Below are 14,383 nucleotides of genomic sequence, written 5' to 3'. Positions count from 1 at the left end.
ATAATATTGGCTATAGTATAAATATTTTTGTATTAAGAAATAAATAATTGTTGAAAATCTTTAATCTATAATATTCTACTGAATATTAATCGATAAATATAGATAATATTTATTTATACTATATATGATTATTTAATTTTACATTAAATTTTCATTCAAATCAATTCTTCTTCATAACGTATGAAATTCACTGCTATATTATATCAATAATTAGTATATCGGTAAGTATAATTGTCAATACTAATTTTAATTATCTATATTCAAATACTTCTTTTCCCAATTTTTGTCCTGTTCTGCTCTTCACCATGCATATACGTATATATATCATATCAAATATATTGCTATTATCAGTATATATATACACACGTATCCTATATGATCATAACCGTATCACGGAAAAAGAAAAAATACGATTATACGCGTTAATTTATAATATCCCATACAGAAGCAACGCTAACCAATTCACAATAAAAGCATTAACAACGAACCTATCAAAACAGCTGATCCATCCCGCGCAAAATCGCCCGAACTCTGGCCGAAACCAGCGACGAGTCGTAACTCTAGATAGTAAAGTATCCTCTCCATTCAACCGACCACCGCTACGCGCCGTCCCAGTCACCCTAGTTCCGATGAACGTTTGGAGCCCCGTGAAACGTGCAGCGATAGCACGCGGCACTTGTCGGCACGCTAGGCACTCGCGTCGACATCGAATTTTCGATAAGAAACGGGTTCTCTCGGATCTGTTCGGTTTTTTCGCACGCAGCGAGGCCTAGGCCGACGGGCCGCTTGCTTTGACCGGTTTATCGGAATCCGGGCTGCGTTGTCGCGCGGTGCATCGCCACGGCTAGAGCGCGACACTTGTTGATTCACTGGAATACCACCGACGCGCAGCACGTGTGCGCGCGTGTCGTCGCCACCCCCACCACTCATCGAGCCACAGTCGCGTCGTAGCTGCCGTTGAATCACGACCTGGCGAACCGGCCGTTCGTGCGCCGCGCTGCTGGACCAGTTTCTATTCTACTCTATGTAGAACAATTGAAATAGTCGCGTGATCACAGCGCGTCCTCCTTTAAACCGACCGAGATACTTGGCACGAGATACTTCGAGTTTTACGGTACCCGCTAACTCGCGTCTGCCGGGTTTGTCTTTTCGACGGTCACGTTAGGGGACGCGTGGTGGGAGAAGCTCTCGCGTGAGGTTGGGCTGCGTCTTTGAAACGAGCGTGGTTAGACATAGACGCTCTGAGGTAAAATAAATATTGCTAACTCTTGTACAGTATGCCAGTTAGATTATAGAAATACCTTGTATTTTATGGGACAAAGAATAGGTGTAAATAATAAGGAATAATTCTAAAAATTTATATAAGTACATATATTATTATGCTTCTTAATTTCAGCAATAAATTTACCATGGTTTAAATGACTGCTTGGAAACGCGTAATGTTGTGACAACTTGACTACCGCCATTTTTATTTTCAAATATATATATGTAATCAATTTTTTAATGTTTGCTCTTATTCTATTTTCTTTGAGATTTTTCTTTAATTTATTTATCCATTAATCATTTGACCAGCCATGGTAGGTTTAATTTTGAGAAATATGTATATTAAGAGTATTAATAATTATATGTATACCAAGGGTTCTTCAATTATGTATCCATGTTAGAGCGAATATCATGTTATATAGAGGGATCCCAAATTTTTGTTATTGAAAAAATAATGTAATTTATTTATTTTTATTATACCATTTCAATTACTATTAACTGGACTAATTTAGACACTGGTTGCAAATTATAGGTTATACATGCACATTATAGGTTAGTAGATTTAGTATTAAATAATTAATACTAAATATAAATTCAAATAATCTTTGTTTGTAAATGACCTGTTTTTTTTTTGTAAATCTAAAATATACACTATTTTTTGAGTTTTTGAGGATTATATTAAAGATTAATAGTGTCTTGTGATATACAACAGGTTTGAGAATCTTAGATAAAATTTAACATAGAGTTTTAGAATATTGAAGCTTATCTGACCTAAATGACTCGACCTTACTTTAGTTACTATATCTTAAAAGTTATACCAACTAAATATTTCTTAACAGATGTCATATATTTATCGAATGTCATTTATTATTTTATAAATAAGTTTCCACTTTTTTTACGTCACTTAAGACACAAGTTAGGTCTATTTCCATACATTATCTTTGTACTAAAACACATTGTTGCATAGCTTAAACAAAATAATAAATGAATAATTTATTATTTAAAAAATATATTATATATTTATTATTTAAAAAATACTAATTTAATTCTACGTGTAGAGTTTCCAATTATGTTACATCCTATATATGATGAAATTATAACATTCTTTAATTAATAAACGAACTTTAAATTAGTAAAATACATATAATTTATGGAAGATTAAATTTTCAAGTTAAAAGAGAAAAGGAAAAAAAAGAAATGGTCAATACTGCGGCAAAATGCTGGCACGATGTCAAAACTATACTACGGTTGAAGTAAAACCATCCAAGAGTTTAAAGTAAGAATTATTACAGTCTGCATTTATTGTTCCAATTATATATCGTTTTATCTTCTAAACATATTCTGTAAAGAAACATAAATCAAGAATAGTAAAATATTTTATTAAAAATTTTGTATATACTTTAGCTAAAAATTCTAAAATAATTTATAATTTACTATACAGAAATATCAGAACATAACCAAATTTATTAATGATTAAATATGAACAAATTTCTAACTAGAAAAATTATAAAAATATTTAATTTACAGGAAAATTATAAAAATATTTAATTTACAAAGCTTGTTATCTTTTTGCTACCAAGTATATACGGTTTGTCCTTCTCAATAAATTTTATGTTACATCATTTTTAATTTTATAGAACTGCTATACAACTATTAATATTTGCTAATTATATTCAAATTTCTTAAGAAATATTTATAAATGTATATTATAATATATATATTTGTATATTTAATATGTAACAGAATATTATTTAGTATCCAGTCATAATAATTTCTATTCAGTCTTTTAAATTATATTTATTAAATATTCTATTTAATAATTCTTCATAGTAATTAAATTATATTCCAATATAATAGTATATTCTATATAAATACAATTGCAATATGAATACGTATAATATTGTACACATAGTAAACAACCCCATAAAGGATTTTATGGCTTGAAGAAAAAGATATTTCTCATATATCATGTACGTCATAAAAATCAAAGTTTACATGTCAAAGCACATGCGCAACAACCCCATTAACTAAAAAAAAAATCCTATAGAAGGATTTTACGTTCTTGGTAACATATGCTGACACGTGTAATAAAATAAATTATATTGGCATTCCTTTTATTCAATATTAAAGATTAATATTTGTCTTACGCCTACACCAATGTTTCACTGCTATATCCTATTCATTCTTCCTAAACTCCCCTCTTCACAATTCAATACCGTATAATTTAATTTAAAGACATAACACCCACATACAATAATAATAAAAATCCGAATATCCTAATTATTTGTATTCCGCGATTATGTCACTAAAACTAGTCCTCTCACAGCATAATCACTGTCAATTATTTCTAAGGTCTCCTATTTAAATATATAATACACGAATATAACAAAATATTGCTTCTTCATGCCTTGTGTAAAATCATTCGTCATTTACATTTAAAAGAAAGAAGAAAACTGAAAGAAATTTTACAAAAACTTGATATAAAAATTGCTCAATAATAATAAAAGAGGTAGAAAAATATTAAAATTGATAACATTGCTTAAATTTATCAAATATATTTTTGGGAAACAAATACAAAGAATTTAGCACGAAAATTTAATAATATTATAATACCGTGTGATATTTAACAATTATCTATTCAATATTTTGAAAATAATGAATTTTCGAGTAACAAGGTTCCACTAATCGCAAAATGGATATAAATCATCCGAAACACTCAAATATATACGTCAGAACTGCGTTGTGAATACTTGTCTACACAATGACGTAGGATCAATCACCAGAATTCAGCGAAAAAGTTCAAAAAATAACACAGGCCTACGTCACTGGTGTGCAGATGGTTTGAAATGACGTAGACCTGCATTACTATGTCAATATACGACAGCATCATCCTAGAAGCATAGATTTCAGAAAACACAAGATGAAATCTGGCAGAACAAACAGACCTGTGCATCGTTTATCTCTGAGCAGCTGAAGGATGCTTAAGCTGATCTGATCTGCTTCTGGGTCTAATTGTGATCAGAAGTTGGCAATCAAAGGGACCGTGGATGTAACTGACCACAGTATAATAAGTCTCCCTTCCTTAACACGATCGTAGGCATAGGTCAGGCTTTCGTCATCAGCTAAAAGTATCGCATCTACGAATAGGATCACACTGAAAGCTGTCACGTTGACAGCGAATAGGACGCACCAAAATCGAATAGAGTAGAGCAACGAAGCTCTGACAGGCACACAGGATCAGAACTAATCATACAACCATGAAGTACAAGAAGTACACGTGTGATACATCTCGTTACTGTGCCAGAATGTGCAAGAATGTGTCACGATGTGCATCTGAGCACCTAGAAGCCGAGATTTTGAAAATGTCAAGGATGAAGTTGGTGAACTGGGTATCCTATGAGCCTTCAGACTTTCCTACGTCTACAAGCAGCGTTTGTGCTTGAAAATATTCGTGTATTTGAAATTTAAATAGGTAAAACCCGTTTCCTCGAACCGAGATAAGTACTCGATTATCCGAGTAATACCTCAAATAGCTGACGACGTTGGATCGAGTCCGAAGATTCTCTATTTATCTGCTGGTTGGGCGAGTCGACTCCTACTTGCTTCCCTTGCCTACGTTAATGACGAAAAAGAGCTTGAAAGCACTAACGTTCCTCAGGGACCTTTCACGTTTGCTTTTTACATTTCGAGAGGTTTGGTTTTGTAATGCAAATGAGGTGATAGAAGCAGTATAAAATAATAGCAAATCTGGTTTCAGGAATTAATTTACTCTATTATTTCGGGGGAAAAATTGGATTAGATTAGGTTCCAGATGATGCGTAATAAATTCTTGGTGTTATTTGGATAAGTATTTCTTGATGATCGGCTGATTACGTGCTAGAAAATTTTCATAAGCAGCCTCGTGGCTCGATGGGGCTTGTTATCCGGATGTTTTTCATTCGCTGTGTTATCTGGATTATCCTATTACAATTTAACGCGTTATCTTTTATAAACTTATTGCCGATGATGCTTCGTAAATGCAGGAAGTGGCGAATTTAATCTCAAATTGTGATATTAACTTCGTATAATACAAGAGGAATTGTAAGCGATCACTATTTATATCTGCAAACAAAATTAAAATGATTTTTGATGGTTTTGTAATATAGTAATTATTGTATTAACGATCTATTAATATATGAGATATGAGATTTAAAATGACCACATATTTCATGAAAAGTATAAAACTAAAGATTGTTAATAAATATATTTTTATATTTAGAGTTTTTTTTTATATAATTTATGTGTGGAATAGTATAATATATTAAATTAATTTAGTATATATTAATTTTCTAAATCTTGTATTAAATTATTAATACATAATGTACTGAATTTTTATTGTTATTAATATTAATAATATTACACAGATTATTAATTATTTTTATTATGGGCAATCTTTTATGAATTATACTGTTTCCAAACTTTCTGTTAATGGTATAAGTGAATTGATTTAGCGAAATTTATTTTGCACAAGTGAGTTACACTCTGCTTCTTTAAATTATTAAATTTAAATTTTAAATTATTAATGTAAATCATTAGTTAGAGTTTGGAAAAAGAAAATAATTTAATTTGACGTATTTGTAAGTAGTATAAGTACTATATAAGTACTTGATACAAACTTAACAAAAGTAAGAAATAATTAGGAGAATGAGTTATTATGGCGGAAATATCTGAAGTGCTCGTATACAAATTAAATACATTTCATACTGGCACTAAAATATTCATCGAAACTTTATTCAAAGCCTCTTATGGTGCCTTCTACATTACCCTATAATATCCTGAGCAATAAAGCAAAAATGCAAAATAAACTTCATCCTGCATAAATATAATTTGCGAATTTTTTCAGGATTTAATGCAGTCGGTGGACAAAGCTGCCAATTTATTGTCATCACTAGTATATAATTACGGCAATAATTTAGGAGTGCCATATGCTGACTAATGGTCTGAGATTTCCGTTTCCCTTCGAACTAAGCTCACCTGGCCATCGACTATACCGCAGAGATTATGAGGACTATTGATAGAAAGTGGAATGATCACGATTCATTCGAAATAAGTCCCTTGAAAACCTTCACTTCACCTGTATATCCTAGATAAATATCTTAGAAACATACTACCAATCTATTCAAGATAGATCCCTCAAAAATGCCTATCAAGGCATTCACGACAAATTTCCTGAAAACCATTTGCAATTCACAAATAAGGCAAGCCATTAAAAACCTTGCTATTAATCTATCCAAGATAGATCCCATCAAAACCACCAATTCAGTGCAGGTGATGTTCACTTATTCAAGCTAAACCTAACCTAACCATTGAAGACAGGTTTCTTAAAGATTTATTACAAACTGGATCAAAACAGACCAATTAAAAATCTGCTTCAATCCACTCCTTAGGTACCTATCCATAACAGCAGATAATCCATCTAAAACAAGTCACTTAAAACCTTCCTATTAATCTATTCAAGATAGATCATTCAGAAACCAGCAATTTAATCCAGTTCTTGTCTATTTATTCAAGCTAGGACCCTCAAAAGCTTCTCATCCATCCATCCATTTAAAACACATTTCTTAAACACCACCTCTAATATTTAGATTTATCACAAACTTAATCAAAACAGATCAATTAAAAATCTCCTTCAATCCACTCCTCAGGTGTCTTTTTATAACAGCAGATACTTTAGAAACTTTTCATTAATTTGTCCCAAAAAGAAAGATTCCTTAAACACCACCTTTAATTCACATCTTTAAGAAGTGAATTAAGACAGGTTCCTTAAAGATTTATTACAAACTAGATCAGAACAGATCAATTAAAAATCTCTTTCAATCCACTCTTTAGATATTTATTCATGACAGCAGATACCCCAGAAATTTTTCATCAATCTGCCCCAAAAGGAAGGATCCTTAAACACCACCTCTAATTCACTTCTTACTTTACTATTTAAGACAGAAATCTCCTTCAATTCACTCCTTAGATAGCTATTCATGATAGCGAATACCTCAGAAACTTTTCACTAATTTGCCCCAAAAAGAAAGATCTTTTAACCACCATCTCTAATTCACTTCTTACCTAACTATTTAAGACAGATTTCTTAAAGATTTATGACAAACTTAATCAAAGCAGATCAATTAAAAATCTCCTTCAATCCACTCTTTAGATATCTATTCTAGATACCTCAAAAACTTTTCATCAATCTGTCTTAAAAAGAAGTATCCTTTAAACACCACTTCTAATTCACTTCTTACCTAGCCATTATAGACAGGTTTCTTAAAGATTTATTACAAACTTGGTCAAAATAGATCAATTAAAAATCTCTTTCAATTTACTGCTTAGGTGTCTCTCCGTAACACCAGATACCTCAGAAACTTTTCACCAATCTGCCCCAAAAGGAAAGATTCTTCAAACACCACCTCTAATTCACTTCTTTAAGAAGTGACTTCAGACAGGTTTCTTAAAGATTTATGACAAACTTAATCAAAACAGATCAATTAAAAATCTCCTTTAATCTACTCTTTAGATATTTATTCATGACAGCAGATACCTCAGAAACTTTTCACCAATCTGTCCCAAAAAGAAAGATCCTTTAAATACCATCTCTAGTTCACTTCTTACCTAACCACTTAACACAAGCTTCTTAAAGATTTATTACAAACTAGATCAGAACAGATCAATTCAAAATCTCTTTCAATCCATTCCTTAGATACTTATTCATGACAGCAGATATCTCAGAAACTTTTCACTAATTTGTCTTAAAAAGAAGGATCCTTTAAACACCACCTCTAATTCACTTCTTATCTAGCCATTATAGATAGGTTTCTTAAAGCTTTATAACAAACTTGGTCAAAATAGATCAATTAAAAATCTCCTTCAATCCACTCCTTAGGTGTCTCTCCCTAACATCAGATATCTCAGAAACTTTTCACTAATTTGTCTCAAAAATAAAGCTCCCATAAACACGACCAATTCAACCCACTCCTTATCAAATTACCCAAGCCCCAATCGAACTGAAAGAGATTCCTCTCCCTATCTATCAAAAACCTGCAACCAATCTACCCAAGCTATCTCCCTTAAAACCCAGCTCGACTGCGCTTCCTACCCACCTATCTAAGACAAATCTGTGAAAAACCGTGCAACAAAACGGCCCGCCAAAACAACCCTAACAAACAACACACCTAACGCATTACGCTTACAGATAATCCAACCCCAATTACTCTCCTCCTCACGTTTGCCACCTATCATCCGCAGAAGACCAGTTCGCCCCTCGAGACACGTTTGCTGGGCATTAGAAAAGGGCCCTGGTTGCCGGTGTACCGTGGCAACCGGTTTCAACACCAGGCTGCCGCGATCATGCTGCTCGGCAGCCGATTTTTCGAATTAAGCGTGCGATCTTAATGACCAGCGGAGCCCGACCCAGGCGCAGCCCTCGTGGACAGGTTTCGCTTGCGGGACTTAACGAGGTGTTTAGCCCTTTTGGTAGCCGATAGGCCAAACACGGGTCCGAGTGGGCTGGCCCAGTGTTTACGAGGCTCTCTAAACCGCGAAAGCCGATCTCGCGGATCGTCCTTCTGTCCGTCTATCGCGTTAAAGGCTGCCTGTTTTGGGACACTCGGACGCAGCCGAGTTAACTGCCGATCGGCACCGCTTTACGAGCGCCACTGCGGCCGCCGATGGAAGCTCCGCGCTGCCGCGGGGAAGTCCCGCGTGATGTCTCTTTAACCAATCGCTCGCCAGATAGCAGCCTAGGACCCGGGACCGATGATTATTCGGCGATAGGCTGAACTAACCTCACGATTTTTAGTTATGTGTACGGTTTACTTAGGTGGAATTTATCACTGTGGGCCGGGAGACCCTAAATAGCTGGCCAAAAATGGATTCTCACATCTTCATAAATGGAAAGTGTCATAGTGTTCTAGATACTTTGAAGTACTTATTTAACAATTTTTATACAATTTAATGAATTATTATTCCTTTGGCAGAGCGAAGAACCTCGCAAAAGACAGAAAACGAGTTACATCGTAAACAAAGACATTTGCCATAATTAAATTTGCCCTTTTTGTTTCTCATAGTTATAAAATCATCTAGTATACGAAAATTATTGTACTTTTGTTGGAAGTGTGATATTAAACTACGAATTTTAATGTTTAGTGAGGAAATATCTGAATTTGTTTTACGATTTGCACGATTTGTATGATTTGTCTTAGTTCTGATTAGTCATAACGTGCCATAATACATCGTAGAAAAATAAATCAGGTGTCTGGGGATTCTGCAGAATGTATACTTCAATGCTGACATTTAGGATATTATGTTTGACGATGCGAATCGGTTATTTACAGGAAATTTATTTCGATGCGATAATTATGATTAGGTCAAAACTTGGTAGAAAAATTATTAATTATTTTTAGAAGAGGATAATAGTTTAGAACATAATATTTGGCGATGTGACTCGGTTATTCACAGGAAATTTATTTCGATGTGATAATTATTATTGAAACAAAGTAAGAATTTGGTGGAAGAATTATGAATTATGTTTGGGAGAGTATAAGAGTTTAGAACATTATGTTTGGCAATGTGAATGGGTTATTTATATGGAATTTATTTCGATGTGATAATTATTATTGAAACAAAGTAAGAATTTGGTGGAAGAATTATGAATTATGTTTAGAAAAGTATAGTGGTTTAGAACATTATATTTGGCGATGTGAATGGATTATTTATATGGAATTTATTTCAATGTAATAATTATTATTGAAACAAAGTAAGAATTTGGTGGAAGAATTATGAATTATGGTTGGGGGAGGAAAATAAAATGGACGATTCAAGGCATTTATAATAACGATATTTGACGATGTAAATGAGTTATTCACGAGGAATTTATTTCCATGTGACAAAGTAACAACTTGGTAAAGATAGTGCATCATTGTTGCAATTTTTGGTTGTCAATTATGATCAGAAGCGAATAAAGAAATTATTGAATTAAACCTACTCTTTGTAGTAATTTGTCTATGTTAAAATTATGAATGGAAGTGGCTAGTGAAATGGTCGAATTACGTCACAGTTATTATACTGTCATAGTCATAATACGTCACACTTTTTGGCTCTGTCGACAGTTCATTATATGGAATTTATTTATAATTCGACGTTATAATTATGGTCGGTGCATACTGATTAAAGTATCGACTAATATTTAATTACCACTGTTGACGATTAAACAATTAACTTTGGTATTTTCCGAGTAAATAATATAAATAAAGCAGCTTGATGATAGTTCGTGCAAGGTTAGAATTACTAGAGCTAATATTAGTGTGCGATAATTTTAATCATACCATCAATGTGTGATGGTTTAATTAGAATTTTAGTGGGCGTTTAAGTCAATACAGAAATAGAACGGAATTTAGTATACCTATATGATCAATAATGTACTATGCTTGTCTTAAGTTTGGACAGCATTTAAATGATTCTAAATTATCCTAATTTGTGCACGATTCTAATTATCACGATATGGAATAATTGGGCAATTTGGATTATTTATACACAAAATAAAAAGAAGACAATTTTTAATTATACCTAATATCATATATCAATCCCACGCACCCTTTTAGAAAATTAATCAAAAATAATTAAAATAACTACAAAGTACAAAATTTAAAAAGACATTGATTTTTCTGTGATTTCAATATTTCACCAACTATCTGTTAAAAAATTCTAAAAAATTCATAGTTATAAATAAAAACGAGTTATATAACAAACAATTACGTTTTACTTGAAAAGACCTTGAGCCTCATACTCAGAGATAATCCCTTATTAATATATAATTAAAAAATCAGGGTAGAAATGCTAACTAAAAGAGGAAAATTAATTAATTTTTAAACGAATCGATTAACAACATTGGTATCTCATATAATACCATCACAATTTTGAACCCAATCAAAATTAATCATCCAGTTAATATTAAATCTGCAAAATGCGTCAAAATATAATAATTTGTATCAGTATTTTTATTTTTACAAATAAAAATTTTTAATTAAAAATTATTACAAATATGCAGTCCTGATTAACAAACCTAATATTAATTTTCAATCATATAGGAACCCAATTTTATATACAGGATGGTTCACCTAACTCTTTGCACTCGGTGATTTTTTCGTTACAGGAAAATAGTAATTCGAAGACATTCTGCCATAAAGTCGACGATATTTCTAAAACGGTAAATAAGAAATCGTATGCAAATTAAGACATGGAATTATTTTACTTCGATATTCCACGCAACGTTGGGTAATTGTAAATTTGGTATATTAATTAATATCCATTTTTAGATTTCGCTTAAATGGCGACTGAGAGGCGCCTCTCGAGTGCAGCAGTTTAAAATGACCACTTCAATCGCTTTTATTTTCAATTCTAATTTCCAATTTCTAATCCTAATTCATTTTTATCTTTAATAATACAGTCAGATTAACAAAAATCAAGTGTCATAATTTATCATACCATTATTTCTTCATATCCTATCATATTAACCCTATGCACTCGAGAGGTGACCTATTAGTACAGTCATCATTAGATAAAATTTCGAAGATCGATATTAATTAATATACCAAATTTGAGATAATGTAACGGTTTTTTATAAAATAGCTTTATGGCAGAAAATTTTTGAACCCCTACTCTTCTTCAGCCAAAAAATCGTCGAGTGCAAAGGGTTAAGAAAATAATAATTTTCTATTATTTCTCCGATAGGTATATCCTATATACCTAAGTATATATTTCCATTCCATCGTTTCGTTCATTATTATTTATATATCTCATATTTAACTATCTATTGAAGGTTAAAAATTCCAATATTAAATAATTATTTCCATAAATAGAAATAAATTTATCAAACACATGAAATCACTCTTCAAAATTAAACATAACCAACGAAGGTATTATATATAATAAAATATCGTCAGCTTTATGGCAGAAAATTTTTGAACCCCTACTCTTCTTCAGCGAAAAAATCATCGAGTGCAAAGGGTTAAAAAAAAAAAAATTTTCTATTATATCTCCGATAGGTATACCCTATATACCTATATATTTCCATTCCATCACTTCGTTCATTATTATTTATGTATCTCACATTTAACTACCTATTAACCCTAAACGCTGCGACTTTTAATTCTGAATATCGACCGGCAACTCCAATTTATTCTCATCATACCTCGACTTGCAAGTTCTTAAGTGTCAGACTTTAAATGCTACAATGACGTGTAAATAATAACATTAAAGTCAATCAAAACAATCTTTATTCATCTCAGAAGTTACGTAAAAAATAAATTTTCAAAAATACATTTGAAATAGGGTGTTGCACATCGGTGGTGCCTGAGAGGCACACTTGGAGCGTTAAGGGTTAAAGTTTTAAAATTCCAGTATTAAATAACTATTTCCATAAATAGAAATAAATTAATCATATACAACATGAAGTCACTCTCGAAAATCAAACATAACCAACGAAAATTTATTATTATATATAATAAATATTTTTTCGAAATACTTTACCTCTAGTACACACTCACGTGAGATCTTGCACCGAAATGAAAACGGAGAAAAGTGGCAAATGACGGTGATTTCGAGAGAAAGAAAGGTTGCGGAGACGGGAAAAAGCACATATCACGCGCACCGTATGGTGTCGACCCGGGGGACACGGCAACAACAAGACGGGAAGCAACACACTGTCGACGCCTCTATCTCGCACTCTATTATCTATGACACGCGGCGCGTTCGATACAATTGTGCCGTAGTCGCCACAATATATTTTCGCGTACGTTTTGGCATTGTGCCGGACTCCTATGTTACGCTGAAATAATTTCGTCAGCCTTACCCGTGTGTCATCTATTTATTATTAATGCGCCCGCATCAATGGTCGCCTCGATCATCGTTCAGATTTTAATTTTAACCCGTCAACGAGATCCTTCTGATTCGGCGTTAACAAACGCCGCGCTCTTATTAGTCCGAGGGTCGATGATTCATTCGCCGCGTTTAAATAAAACACTCGGCCTTTCTGCATTTCGAACGGTTCGCGGGCTTCGGGGAAAATGGCGGCCAGCGTTGGTGAGACGTGATCGAATTGAAAGAGACGAAGTAATAACTATATAAATTTGTAATGACAATGTACGTTTGTGGTATATTCCTTGACAGGAGATGAAGATGGCAGAAGAATACTAGAAATTTTGGATCGTCGTCGTGCAATATTATTTTTATAATTCTAAATTTAGTATCTTTTAATAAGAATCACTTTCGTGTGGCTTAAAATAGTAATTATTATAATGGTTTTAATAATAATTTAGAAAATAACCAAGATTTTTATTTGTAATTGGAGAATGGAAATAATTTAAGAAATATAATAATAATAATTTAGTTATCGTTATTGTTATTATAATTATTATATTATTATATTGACTTAGTCAAAGTAGGTGCAATAATAAGTGGACATTATATTAGCTACATAATGTTATTAAATAAATATATATTCCAAAAAATTAGATAAAATCAGATATATATATCTGCCATAAAAATGAAATAATTTTATATGAATTTGAGGAAGTAGTATGATTAATAAAATTGAATTTCTGCGAAGGCAAATGGGTTGAAATATTCGATGATTTAAATTTTCGGTATTTAAATGACTAATCATTTATGTATGAATTTAGGTCTCAAATTGGAAACGAAAGACAAAAATAGTCGGTGGAATCAAATTTACTGGAACGATGATATTCTTTAAATTATATTTCGTATTTCCTATAACTATGTGGCTTTATTAATAATATTAAAAATCGCTATAATATTCCATATGCTATGAGAGATTAGATATTCTTTTCCTCTATTTAACGATTCGTTGGTTGGGAAAAACTGATATAGATACAACTGGGAATGTGTCATTATATCGCGAGTAAGATAAGAATTAAACTTTGTATTATAATATTTACTACGTATTGCTAAATTTCATTCTACTGAAAAAGCAAGGAAAAAGAAAGAAAAATTTACATTCGTAAAAATGTACTAGTTACATGTAAATTTATATATTTTATAATATATCAACAGTTATATATATATTATATAATAT

The 14,383-nt window shown here is 32.1% G+C and overlaps 1 protein-coding gene across 3 annotated transcripts in view; it reads right to left on the bottom strand.

The window, feature by feature from the left end:
- The window catches only part of LOC108550918 (tubulin polyglutamylase TTLL4), a 275,795-nt gene that overhangs the window by 30,779 nt on the left and 230,633 nt on the right, over positions 1-14,383 (bottom strand). Inside the window, exon 1 of one of the 3 annotated variants that reach the window (XM_017904837.1) lies at positions 12,820-12,854. The exons of the other annotated variants lie outside the window; for them this stretch is intronic. The gene's annotated coding sequence lies outside the window, so the exon portion shown is untranslated. Of the gene's footprint in view, positions 1-12,819; positions 12,855-14,383 lie in introns of those variants that run through there. 3 annotated transcript variants of the gene reach the window in all.

This window comes from Eufriesea mexicana, unplaced genomic scaffold (genome assembly GCF_001483705.2).
Source record: "Eufriesea mexicana isolate 0111107269 unplaced genomic scaffold, ASM148370v2 scaffold3442, whole genome shotgun sequence".
In the NCBI taxonomy this organism is placed as follows: domain Eukaryota; kingdom Metazoa; phylum Arthropoda; class Insecta; order Hymenoptera; family Apidae; genus Eufriesea; species Eufriesea mexicana.
The sequence above is the reverse complement of the archived record's forward strand: the minus strand, read 5'-3'. Positions and strand labels throughout refer to the sequence as shown.